Genomic DNA, 13,064 nt, shown 5'->3' with positions numbered 1-13,064 from the left:
TTAAATTTTAAAATTTAAAATACATTCGGTAGAATTACTGTACTTGCTTTCTAACTCTCCAGCAAGATGTGGAATGCTGGAACCAAAAGTTAAGTGCGTTTGATTCGTCCTACCCGATCAGCATTAGTTGTGTGCTTTCCAACAATCATCAGGAACGAACATGATAAAGGTATCTTTGAGAGAGAATAATGGTTTTGATGAGAAAAACAAAACTGATTCTAGCCTGGTAGAAATTCTTTAGAACACACAAACACGGGTCGAAACCTCTTGGCAACAGTGTAATTTGAAAACTTAATTTTAAAGCAATACACCTTGCATTTCATTTGTAACAAGTATCTAAAAAATATGTAGTTTTTCTGTCTGCATATTCTGCTGCTATTTTTTAACATATAAATGTGATTTTGTTCGGGCTCAGTTTAAAAGGAGTACAAATGCAAATCTGTATAGTATAAATACAAGTAAAATAATACAAAATATAAGGTTTGCGCTTTACATAATTGCATTTGTATTCCTTTCAAATTGAACTTCAGGGTTTGACTTTTGATAAATCAAAAGGAAAATGACTGTTTAGCCCACCTCAGAATTTTTAACCCCACCATACATACACATGGAATGAATCCTGAATATGGATTGATGCCAAATCCATATAAGGGAGGCTACTAATAGATTTTGGGGGTTGTAATTTTAGAATTCTTTAATGGGTTGTAGTATATTTCTCCATAAATAAAATTGGAAATATAAAATCAGTCTTTTCAAATAAAAATCAGGATATTCAACAAAGAAAATTTGATCATTTTCATTTTTAATAATGGGGTCTACGTATATAGGGAATCTAGAGGAATCTAATTATGATTGAAAATGTGAATAGATTACTAACTTGGTTTTAAGTCATTCACTCGTTCACAAGGAATATTGGCAATTGCTTTTTTGATTTCAAAAACAAAACCATACATACTAGGGCGGCGGAGCAAGAATTTTATATTGGGGGGCCAAATGTTAATAAACAAGGTTGAGAGGCCAAAGTATAAATGAAATATCAAAAGGGATTGTGGGATTTTAAAGGCATGGGGCCGTGGCTACCCTCCGCCACCCCAGAATACATGTTGGAGAAGACCCCTTAAATGGCTATGCAATAGCACGGAATAAAATAATGGTAGCCACTACGTTCAAGATTCAGCTCTTACTATATAAAACCGCATAGCACTATAAAGTAGAGCTTACATCCGCTGTGGCTGTGGCTGCGTCCGACCTCCAATGCAAAACGAACAAACCGGTGTTTAAAATAAAAAATTAAACATCACATCAACTGAATTTTTTTTTTTTTATTTCATTGCGCTCCATACAATCAATGTCACAGCAGATTTTCTTCTAAAAAGTAAAATGCATCTCCTCCTGGATTTATCCAGAGAATATTCGTTCTCAAGAAATTCGCAAAATAGCATAAAATCAACGGAAAGGTACGGACAGTTCTAATGTTAATTTCTGATTTTAACGCCAGAGCTATAAACATTCAAAATGTTAACAATTCAAATTCTATGCATCAACGCCCGCCCATAAATTCGTATCTATTCCGAATTGGCATCTACCCAACATTATTTTGAGTTTATAAATTCTGACCCTGGGCCGAATTGTCATTCTCCTTAAAATCAATAACTTGAAAGAAAAACCAATAAGTATCCATTATCATTAAAGTGATTAAGCTTGTGTTTGGAACCCTAGGCATTTATTGAATAAACACTGTCATGTAGGCACCACTTCAGCATTTCTCTCATTATGCAGATCCGTATGCATATAGATTCAAAAAAACATACTTGATTTATGTGCGTGCCTACCATTGGGAGAAGCTTCATTTTAACACTTTCCACAAAAGGTAGGTGTTTATTCAATGTTTTGCTAATGTGGTGCCTAATGGCGCCTAGTGGCATCTAAGTGTCAATAAACGAGTTCATTATTGATTTTCTTGAATGTACAAATAAATCAAATACAAATGTTTAATGAATAAACACCCACAATTCCAAACACATACTAAATTTGTATAACATTCAAATATCAATGCCAAAGTGCATATAATCCAGGTTAGAAAGTGATATTGTGCGATCTGGTTGCTCCCTGCATCAAGTGACTCATGGCGCCTAGTGGCGTCTAAGTGTCAATAAACGAATTCATTATTGATTTTCTTGAATTTACAAATAAATCAAATACAAATGTTTAATGAATAAACACCCACAATTCCAAACACATACTAAATTTGTATAACATTCAAATATCAATGCCAAAGTGCATATAATCCAGGTTAGAAAGTGATATTGTGCGATCTGGTTGCTCCCTGCATCAAGTGACTCAGACGTTGATTCAGGTGATTCTTTGTCAGGACCGAGCTATGTCGAGCCGAGTTGATGATAGCCGAGCTAAAGGTGCTTTTGCAAGAAATGGTGTTAGAGTGCCCGGGTTGTCTTTACCCGAGGAGGGCTCTCCGATGCTTAAGTTAGAATGTGTTTGAAGAATTCTTGAGAGAATGAGAGAGCTAGAGAGTGTATTATCGTGTGTACCTTCACAGGTATAAATAAGTGCCTTTTATAGGCACCTGTTGTTAGAGCCCTCTTACGATGGGCTTCAGCTTCTCGCGGAACACTAAGTCCGAGTTACTCTGAGGCATGCGATGCAGTAGGCTAGTCTAACAGTCGAGGTATACGCGCTCCGAAGATATAAGGCTGGTAACGGTACTGTCAATCCAAGTCAGCGGATCCTTCTCGCATGTCGCCATCGACTCCTACAGCTCAGTCAGTCTTTGAGGCAGGTCGCCATGAGTGGGAAGCCAATCAATTCGTCCTGGTCGAGGTGGAGGTCGGCTTGGCCGAGGTGTTTTGGGCTGACTTGCCGAGCTAGTTTGCTTACTCAACGCCAAAGTGTCACTCCAAGGCCACGTGTCACGAGATGATTAGGAGGACCAAATTACCCCTCATCAAAAAAGATATGAGATGTCCTTACAAAAACTTTCTCACGCACCCTGAAGCACCATTAAAATCGACCTCCACATTGGGAACATCTCCCCATGAATTTCACACACATATATAGGAAATGATACATGTAGAGTTTTGTGTGGAGGGAATCCAGGCTCATTAGAAAGATGGTGCTATATAAAAGTAGATATCAAAAAAGCTCTCAAACAGTACAAGTTGTATTTTCCAAACAGCCTTTCTTAGAGCAATGCCCCAAATTTGCGATATTGCATTCAATGTGCAGTATTAATTTCTACATTCATAAAGCATGTCTCCCAAGATCGTTTATGGTATCCATAAGAAAACTGATCTAAGGTTTTTTCATTGCTTTTTTATTTAATAAAAATTTTATACCACATCTCCCTTGAAAAGTGAGAAAAGTTGTTGGAAATTTTTTTTTTAACATTTTTTACAACTAGATGCTAGGTGTCACATAAACTGAATAGTACTAAAAATGCCTAAACATAATAGATAATTCTAAACATTTCTTTGATAAAGAGTTCAACCAAACAACATTTTAAACTTTATTGAGGAAAACTCCGATATAAAGTTGAGCTGGTGCCATTTTTCAAATAAATACCAATGAAACATTGGATCCAATAGTGATGAGGGTAGATTTGGCCCTCCAGTGAAATTGCGACACGTGGCACCTCGTGACAATTAGGCGGCACCCATGCAACAACTTACCAAGTCAGTGTCCCGCCGGGGCATCGACCTGTCCGACCTGGCCGGCCTGGCGCGTAGCCTGCACGTGGCCTGTGCGCGGCCTAGAGCGCGGCCTGCGCGACCTGGCCGACCTGGATCAGCCCGGCACATGATCCGACTTGGCCAACCTGGCAACCCATAAGATGCCCACCGATGAACCATAACGGCATACCCCGCGAGCTCAGTAGCTCACCAATGAGCTCGCCAAGGAGCTCGGTAGCTCACCAAAGAGCTCACCAAGGAGCTAGGCAGCTCTCCAAGGAGCTCGCCACCAAGGAGCTAGGCAGGTCAGCAAAGCTCGCCACAAGCAGCTCGGCATAGCCAAGGAGCTTGGCGTAGCTCCCTCGGGCAGCTCACCACTTGTAGGGTAGCTCGGTACAAAAGAGTAGTTTGGCGTATAGCAGGAAGATCTCCTACCTAACAACCTGGCCCAGACACAAACCCGCCGACTGACACAAGCGCTGACCTGACAACCTGGCCCAGACACCGACCCGTCGACCTGACGACGTGGCCCAGACACCGACCCGCCGACTGACACAGGCGCCGACCTAACAACCTGGCCCAGGCACCGACCTGGCCGCCTAACACAAGCGCCAGCTTGACAACCTCAAGGAGTTCACCATCGTACCCCGGTTCTTACGGGATATGACGAGTCTTACCGTTTGAAGGCTTTTCACCCACCTAACCCGCGAGGACACCACTATATAAGGACTCCGACCCCCAAAGCCAAAGGGGGGGGGGGGGGGAAGGATGGTAGCCCCTGCTCTCTAGCTCTCTCATTTCTCTCCAAGCTCTCTGTAATCAGAATGCTAACTTAGGCATCGGAGAGTCCCCATCGAGAAAATACCCCTGGGTCCTTTGATTCAGTTCTCGTAGGTCCCTTAGCTCCCACCGCCTATAAAGGAGAAGAAATCACCTCATGCAGAGGGTAGTCGGGTTGTGCTACACCAGGGAGCTCCACCATCCTCTGAGTTGCAGGCCACCTAGGAGCAAGTCAAATGACGAGTCCACCAGGGAGCTCGCCACCAGGTAGCTCTCCACTAGGGAGCTCGCCACCAAGCAGTTCGCCACCAGGCAGTTCACCACCAGGGAGCTCACCACCAAGGAGCTCGCCACCGGGCAGTTCTCCACCAGGGAGTTTGCCACCAAGCAGTTCGTCACCAAGTAGCTCTCCACCAGGGAGCTCGCCACCAGGCAGTTCTCCACTAGGGAGTTCGCCATCGAGTAGCTAATCACCAAGGCATGTCACCACCGAGTCAAATAATGAGGTACTTAGCCAAAAAAATTTAAACATCACAAAAAAATGGTATGTGACCAGAAACGGTTACATCAATTGGTGTCGTCTGTGAGAACACGCTACAAAAAGCTAAGTTCTCATCCTACAAAAGCTAAGTTCTCATCTTACCAAAGCTAAGTCCTCACTTTTTAGAAATTGAAGCTATCGCTTTATAGTTTACATTTTTTATGAACTCCAAGACTATGCAGGGAGCTAAAAGACTAAGTAGCTCTACCAACCTTACTTTCAATTTAGGTAATGCCTCATCAGTTCTCTCCACAAGGTCCCCCCTACAAAGATGAGCTCTTCGTGGCTTCCGCGAGAGTTGGAGGCCAACAAACTACATAGGTGCCCTTACCGGTCGAGCCTTCCAAAGCTCCCGTGTGAGCTGGCGACCTAAAGTTAGTAGTGCTGCTCTCGAAGGTCGAGCTCCTAGTAGTTTCTTGTAGGAGTGGGTGACCGGCATTACGAAGTTGATGCAACACAATCATAGCTCGACACCTCACAGGCAAAGTCTACGAGCCACATTACTGCTTAAGACCCGGTCTCCTCTCCGGCACGAGCAAAGTCAAAAAAGAGTAGACTACGAGTCACTCCCAAAGCCTATGGGCCACATTACTGCTTAAGACCTGGTCGCCTCTCTGGCACGGGCAAAGTAAAAAAGGAGTAGACTACGAGTCACTCCCAAGGCCTACGGGCCACATTACTGCATAAGACCCGGTCGCCTCTCCGGCACAGGCAAAGTTAAAAAAGAGTAGACTACGAGTCACTCCCAAAGCCTACGGGCCACATTACTGCTTAAGACCCGGTCGCCTCTCCGGCACGGGCAAAAGTCAAAGAAGAGTAGACTACGAGTCACTCCCAAAGCCTACGGGCCACACTATTGCTAAATATCCACTCGCTTCCTCAGTAGGAGCAAAATCAACAAAAGTGAACTATAAGTTGCCCTAGAGCCTAAGGGCTACACTACTGAACTGGCGGCTCGCCACATACAAGCAACTCCCAAAGCTTAAGGAATTGGATCAGCACTTACTAGCAGCCTGGCCCAGGCGCCGACCTGACAGCCTGGCTCAGGCGCTAGGCTTTTCACCCACCTAACCCGCGAGGACACCACTATATAAGGACTTTGACCCCTAAAGCCAAAGGAAGGGAAAAAAGGACAGTAACCCCTGCTCTCTAGCTCTCTAATTTCTCTCCAAGCTCTTTGTAATCAGAATGCTAACTTAGGCATCAGAGAGTCCCCATCGGGAAAATACCCCTGGGTCCTCTGATTCAATTCTCGCAGGTCCCCAGCTCCTACCACCTACAAAGGAGAGGAAATCACTTTATGCAGAGGGTAGTCGGGTTGCACTGCACCAGGGAGCTCCACCATCCTCTGAGTTGTAGGCTGCCTAGGAGCAGGTCAAATGACAAGTCCACCAGGGAGCTCGCCACCAAGCAGTTCGCCACCAGGTAGCTCTCCACCAGGGAGTTCGCCACCAGGTAGTTTGCCACTAGGGAGCTCGGCACTAGGCAGTTTGCCACCAGGTAGTTCGCCTCCAGGTAGCTCTCCACCAGGGAGTTCGCCACCAGGTAGTTTGCCACTAGAGAGCTCGACACTAGGCAGTTTGCCACCAGGCAGTTCGCCTCCAGGTAGCTCTCCACCAGGGAGTTCGCCACCAGGTAGTTCGCCACCAAGGAGCTCGCCACCAGGCAGTTCACCACCAGGCAGCTCGCCACCAGGTAGTTTGCCACCAGGGAACTCACCACCAGGAAGCTCGCCACTGGGCAATTAAATACCAATGAAACATTGGTGTGCCAGTTAAATACCATCCTTTTTTCAAATAAATACCAATGAAACATTGGATCCAATAAGACATGAGTTAAAATTTTAAAATAGAAAGAAATGATTAAGCACTTATGATTTAACAATGGATACCACTTAAACAGAATGAAATGATGAGATAGAATTCATATAGTAGACCTCATATGGTTGGGAGTTGGGACAAGACTTGGATAATGATGATAACATATCGATATTTATGTTTATCTATAAAGCTCATAGGTAGTAAATTGAAGGTATTTTAGTTTGCAAATAAAGTGATTTGTGTGCCAAAAAAATGAATAAATTAATAAACTGTTTGCCTTAAAATTTCAATAGCTGCACTTTTTATAATTTCATTTCATGGAGAGGCAAGTGGCCTATTTGCCATACAAATCGGCCAGCATTGCAGTTTTTAAAAAAAACTAAAAGAATAGATTTAACAAGGTATTAAGAACCACTATCAAGTGGATCACTCCTAGGCCTTGTTATAAAGATGATTAGGTAAGTTAGTGGGTCCCACAAAATCGTAAAAATCCGGGTGATCAATACTCACCTGAAGGGTGATAAGCTATTTACCCACTGAAAACTCAAAGCACTCACTCTTATGGTACCTTACCTAGGCAATTAATCACCAAAATAAATTTTGTGTTAATTGCATGAACATTGTGTTACTTGCGTAATGCAAAACGGATAAAACCCTAATAGAATATATAGCTCAGTTTGGGAAGAGTGCAAATGTAAATATGTATGGTGCAATTGTGCAAATAGCAAATACAAGGTTTAAAATATTGTATATAAAGTTTTGTACCGAACATATTTGTATTTGCATTCTTCTCAAACTGAGCCCATGGACCAAAATTTAGGTTGATCGGATAACTGCAACTTTGTAATTTATTGTCACCATTTGCATGAGAAAAATAATGTAAGGCAATTCTAAAACTACCCTGCAAATCATTGGTGATTCCTGATACTCTAATATATGCCTCAAGGAAGATCCATTTAAGCTTGAGGTTTTCACAACATTGCTCTTTTTTTACTTTTCTCTTTGCTCCGATGAAATCTTAGGATTTTGATTAGCACTAGGGGTGGTTTCGAGTCAAGTGGAACCTAATATCAAGCTATTTGAGCTTGGCTCATCATTAAACTAGGTGCCTCAAGCTTGAGCTTAAGCTTGATTTGAGCCAGTGACTTGAGCTCAAATTTGGCTCAAGCTAAAAGCTCATAAGTTCAAGCTCGGCTCGACTCAAGCTCGATTGTGAGCCAAATGTTTTATAATATATATATATATATATGTATAAAAACTAGTTATTATTATATGTATATATCATTTTTATTTTTATATATTATTTTTTATATGTATTATATTTTTATATTTATTTTTTATATCTATAATATATACATATGCATGTATGTATGTAAGTTTGTATGTATTTATGAATGAATACAAATGTACATGTGTGTGTGTGTGAGCTTTTCACGAGCCAAGCTTGAATAGCTCATGAAAAGCTCAGCTCGTGGCCAATCAGCGTAAACTTTTCAACCCCCCCAAAAAAAAAATCAGCACAAACAGTGTAATTTTGCTTATGTAGCAATTGTTTATGTTTTCAAAAACAAAACCAACGATGTTATCGAACACTTGATTTAAAGAATTCTCTCTCTCTCTCTCTCTCTCTCTCTTGCTAACTAAAGATCCATTCTCTCATCTCATATAATAGTGGCACTTTATTTCACTAGTAAGCATGCACATCCTCTACACGTGGTAATTCTAAGTGATGATAATGATAGTAATAATATATTTATGTATTTTTTTAATTATGTATTTTTATATTTTATTAATTTATTATTTATTTATGACATTAAATGTTAACACATTTAACCCAAAAGTTAACTATTTATTATCAATTTTTATAGTTCATTTTTTGTTAGTTCTAATCATTTTTCATCATTAATAAAAATAAGTCTTGTTTATTACACTTATTTTTTTAATTTGATAAATAAAAATATCATAGATATGTGTCTAATCTTTTCTATATTTTTTTGTAATTTTAAATATTTATTTTTATTTTAAAAATTTTATTAACTAACTATGTCTTCATAGGTTGATTAGTTTGATTCAGATGGTTGAATTGCTTAGCCACTACTTAGATAAAAATTTGTTTTGTTTTTTAGTCAATTTTAAACTATATGAGTTTATATTGCTAAAAATATTGACATAGATCTTATTAGTAGCATTATTAGTAAAAAATAACTTAAAAATATAGGATTTAATAAGAGAAAATATGATTTAATACCTTAAGTATAAGACTTAATGAGAGGAGATTAAATGACGTGGGAAGTAATAATTGAAGTTACATTTTCAACTCTTATAATTAGAGATGAATTAAATACACAAATATAGGCATTTTAGTAGCCACTAAAATTGGAACTAAAGCTATAATAAAATAACTTTTATACCCTTTCTCAAAAAAAAAATAGAGAGTAATTTTAATCCAAAAAAATTTTACATTACATTCACACTTTTTATATATAATATAAATTAAGATTTTCAATTGTTTAATATTCGTTAAGAGCATTAGAACTCGTCCTTAAAAGTTAGGCTTCCCTACTTCCCAAAGCTTAGGGTGCTATCTTAACATTATTCATTTCAAAATTTCCCATCAACCCACTGGTATACTCTAATACTCAGCACATGTATAATTCAAACCTTGCCCTGTCTTGGTTTAAGATTCCAACCAACCAAACACAAGTGATATTGTGAATAACGTTAACAGGCCCAGCCCATGCCAAACGGTTGGACTGTCTGGTCTGTCATTTGTGGTTCAGCTTCATCCTCCTCTTTTGGGCCTCAGAATCGTTAAAACATTCTTAAAGATGCCACATTACCATGAGAGTGGGGTAAAAGAGTAACTCCCCCTCCCCTCTTTTACCAAAATATAGAACTCACAAAATGTTCCCACTATCTTGCAGATACACTAAATCCATATCCTCAAATACTAAATATGCCCCTCATTTTGTAGATTACTGATAGTTTGATACCCCCCCCTCCCGGTCTCACCCCCTCACTCCATGTTTGACATATGATCACCTCATCAAAAACAGAATGCTTTTTGTGATTTTTTTTGTCTTCAATCTGTTCAACGCTGTACTGCCATATGATAGTTCAGTTTGGGAAAGAGTGCAACTACAAATATGTATATTAGTATATGGTATTTCTAACCTTGTATTTAAGTTGTATATATTTGTATTTGCACTCTCCCCCAAAACTAGAGCCCCTTAAGATCTGGTTCAACAAGTGTGATTCCGATTCAGGGAATGGCATGGCATGGGAATCAAGCCAATTAACTAACTTTTTATTGTTGAAGTGGTATTTAATCCCTATCAAATATCCTTATATCAGATTTTTGCCGTCTTGTTAGCCACGAGTTCACTTTTGTTATGACAGTATTGTAATGTAGGGCTAAAACTAAAACAATCAAATCAGCGAAACGCTATAACACTTTCGTAGCCTTCTTTATAAAAAGCCCAATGTCTTTTTGATTTATAACAAGTCCAAAAGTCAATCCAAGCTTATAAATTTTGGGTCCAAAAATAATTAGTCGAACCCCGAAGTTTAGGGTGTAAATGTTGCAATTTTCGATTCGACAATCTTGACTCTAATCCATATGACCCATCCATCTTGGAATTCATCCAATTTATTGCTGGGTTAATATGGGTCGAATAACCCATTAGGGTAAGGCAAAAAGGGTTAAGGTGGATTGGGTCGAGGGCCAAATCTCAAAAACTAGAAGTTGAAGTGATTCGAACTCATGCCTCCTACGGTGCCCATATTTCATGAACCTTAAAAACAACTATGCCACATTTCACTTTGTAATTAAAAATGAAATAAATTTGATTTTATTAACTTTCGTGTTCACATGCAATTTTATACAAAAGCACTTTTACAAAATTACTTTGACACGAAAGTACTTTTATTAAAGTACTTTTATAAAAGTACTTTTACACGAAAGTACTTTTACATGAAAGTACTTTTACACGGAAGTACTTTTACGAAAACACTTTTATGAAAACATAAAATCATTTTTATAAAAGTACTTTTACAAAAGCACTTTTATGAAAGCATAAAAGACTTTTAAAAGTGCTTTTGTAAAAGTACTTTTATGAAAGCACTTTTACAGAAGTATTTTTGTAGTACTTTCATAAAAGTGCTTTTGCGAAAGCACTTCTACAAAAGTTGTGCATTATTTTTCTTTTTTTTTGCATTTTTTTTTATTTTCTGCATTTTCTGTATTTTTTGGTATTTTCTGCCTTTCTTTTGCAACTTTTTTGGTATTCTTCTACATTTTCTAAAATTTTCTGGTATTTTCTGCATTTTTTACAAATTTTTGGTGTTTTTCTGCATAATTTTTGCATTTTTTTGGTTTTTTCATGCATTTCCTACAATTTTCTAGTATTTTTTTTGTATTTTCTTATTTTTCTACAAAAGTTTTAAATTTTCTGTAATTTCTTAGTTTTTTTTTTTTGTATTTTTCTATAATTTTTTGGTTTTTTTTGCATTTATCTAAAATTTTTGCATTTTTGAGTATACAAGTTGACTTGACTCATTTTTGTCACGTGGGAGTATTGAGAGAGATTATTCTCTCAAAATTTATTATTTTGGGTATATGGACTGTCCCAACCTATTTTTGTATTTATAAGTGAGAGTAGGTGGATTAATATGGGTGAGGGTGGTTAAAAGTCAATATAGATGGGTCAAGTGGGTCAATATGGGTGGGTAAGTGGGTTGGTATTCAACCCTTACCCAACCCAACCCAACCCACCCATTTGCCACCCCTAATTTTACATATATATTAACTTTTAAGGGCTATTTTTTTTTTCTTGAGGAAACCAGCAATACAAGAGGGTAGGGCTGCAAATAGGGCTAGGTTGGGTTGGGTTTAGCCCAACCCTAAGTTTTAAACCCCCAACCTTAACCCTAGCCTAACCTACAGTCAACTTCGGGTTGTGTTAGGCTTGGGTTGGGCCCAATCCAATCTTCTTCCCATCCCTTAAAATCTCGTAGAACTTCTTAATCTTATGCATATATTTTCGTTACGTATATTAATCCTATGCAAGGATCAAATTTTCGTTACGTATCAACTGATACGTATTGTATCGGAGCCTTCCTGATACGCCCCTGCAGGGGGTGTTTTGGGTCAGCAAGTGGTTTAGGGGGTAGACTGGCCTTAAACCGGCCTCTCTAAGCCAATTAAAAAAAAAAAAAAACAGTATCGATATAGGTGGCGTATCGCCCTATATCGATATTTTGAACCTTGATCCTATGTTTTATTAGTATTTGTTTGTTGATGCTTTTATTGGTTCTTTTAGGTTCAGTTTTGAAAGAGTACAAATACAAATATGTAGAATGCAAAACCTAGTATTTTTTTTATCTATTTGTACTGTACATATTTGTATTTCTTTTAGGCTCTATTTAGAAGGAGTACAAAAATAAATATGTACAATACAAATGCATACAAAATACAAAGCTTTTAACTCTACATATTTGTATTTGTACTCCTTCAAAACTGAGCCTTAACTTCAAAATTCAGAAAAAAAAAAGTGTTTGAAATTACTGTAATTTATTATGAGTTATTACTTATAATAGATCTTTTATGGGCAACAAACTATGGGTGGAAAACAACTAAGTGAAGTGATTATCTTAAAATAAATAAATGATAGTATATAGTGAGGGCTATACAATTACCATGCTATATATATATATATATATATATATATATATATATATATATATATATATATATATATATATATATATGCCATAAATTTCAACCCTAGGGTCGGGTTGCCCAATGGGTCAATCCTAATCCAACCCAAAGTAAAATTGGGTTCATAAATTTCAATCCTAATCCTAACCCGAACATCAACCTGACTTTTGGTATTGGGTTTGGGTCAACCTGGCCTAAGTTGCAGCCATATAAGAGGACAAAGCAAAAGATTCAATAGACCGGAAGATTGCACACCTGACTAATACAGAGGACCCCCAATGCGGTGAGCAGTTTTGGATTGCTACATCCCTTCTCCGCGTTGCAGAAGTAGGATTGATCTGAGGCCCTATTTAACCTGATTAGGAAACCTTTTCCCACACAAACACAGACAGCTAATGACATAAACCTTAATGCCCCAAAATATGTGCTGATTTTGAAAACTATGAATAATCAAACAATTTAGGGTCTATTTGGTTTGTAGTGGAAATCGAAATCATTTGAAAACGGAATCAGAATGA

The sequence above is a fragment of the Nelumbo lutea genome, chromosome 3, assembly GCF_056320005.1.
Source record: "Nelumbo lutea isolate HS-2025 chromosome 3, American lotus-T2T, whole genome shotgun sequence".
In the NCBI taxonomy this organism is placed as follows: Eukaryota; Viridiplantae; Streptophyta; class Magnoliopsida; order Proteales; family Nelumbonaceae; genus Nelumbo; species Nelumbo lutea.
This window is presented reverse-complemented; position numbering follows the sequence as displayed.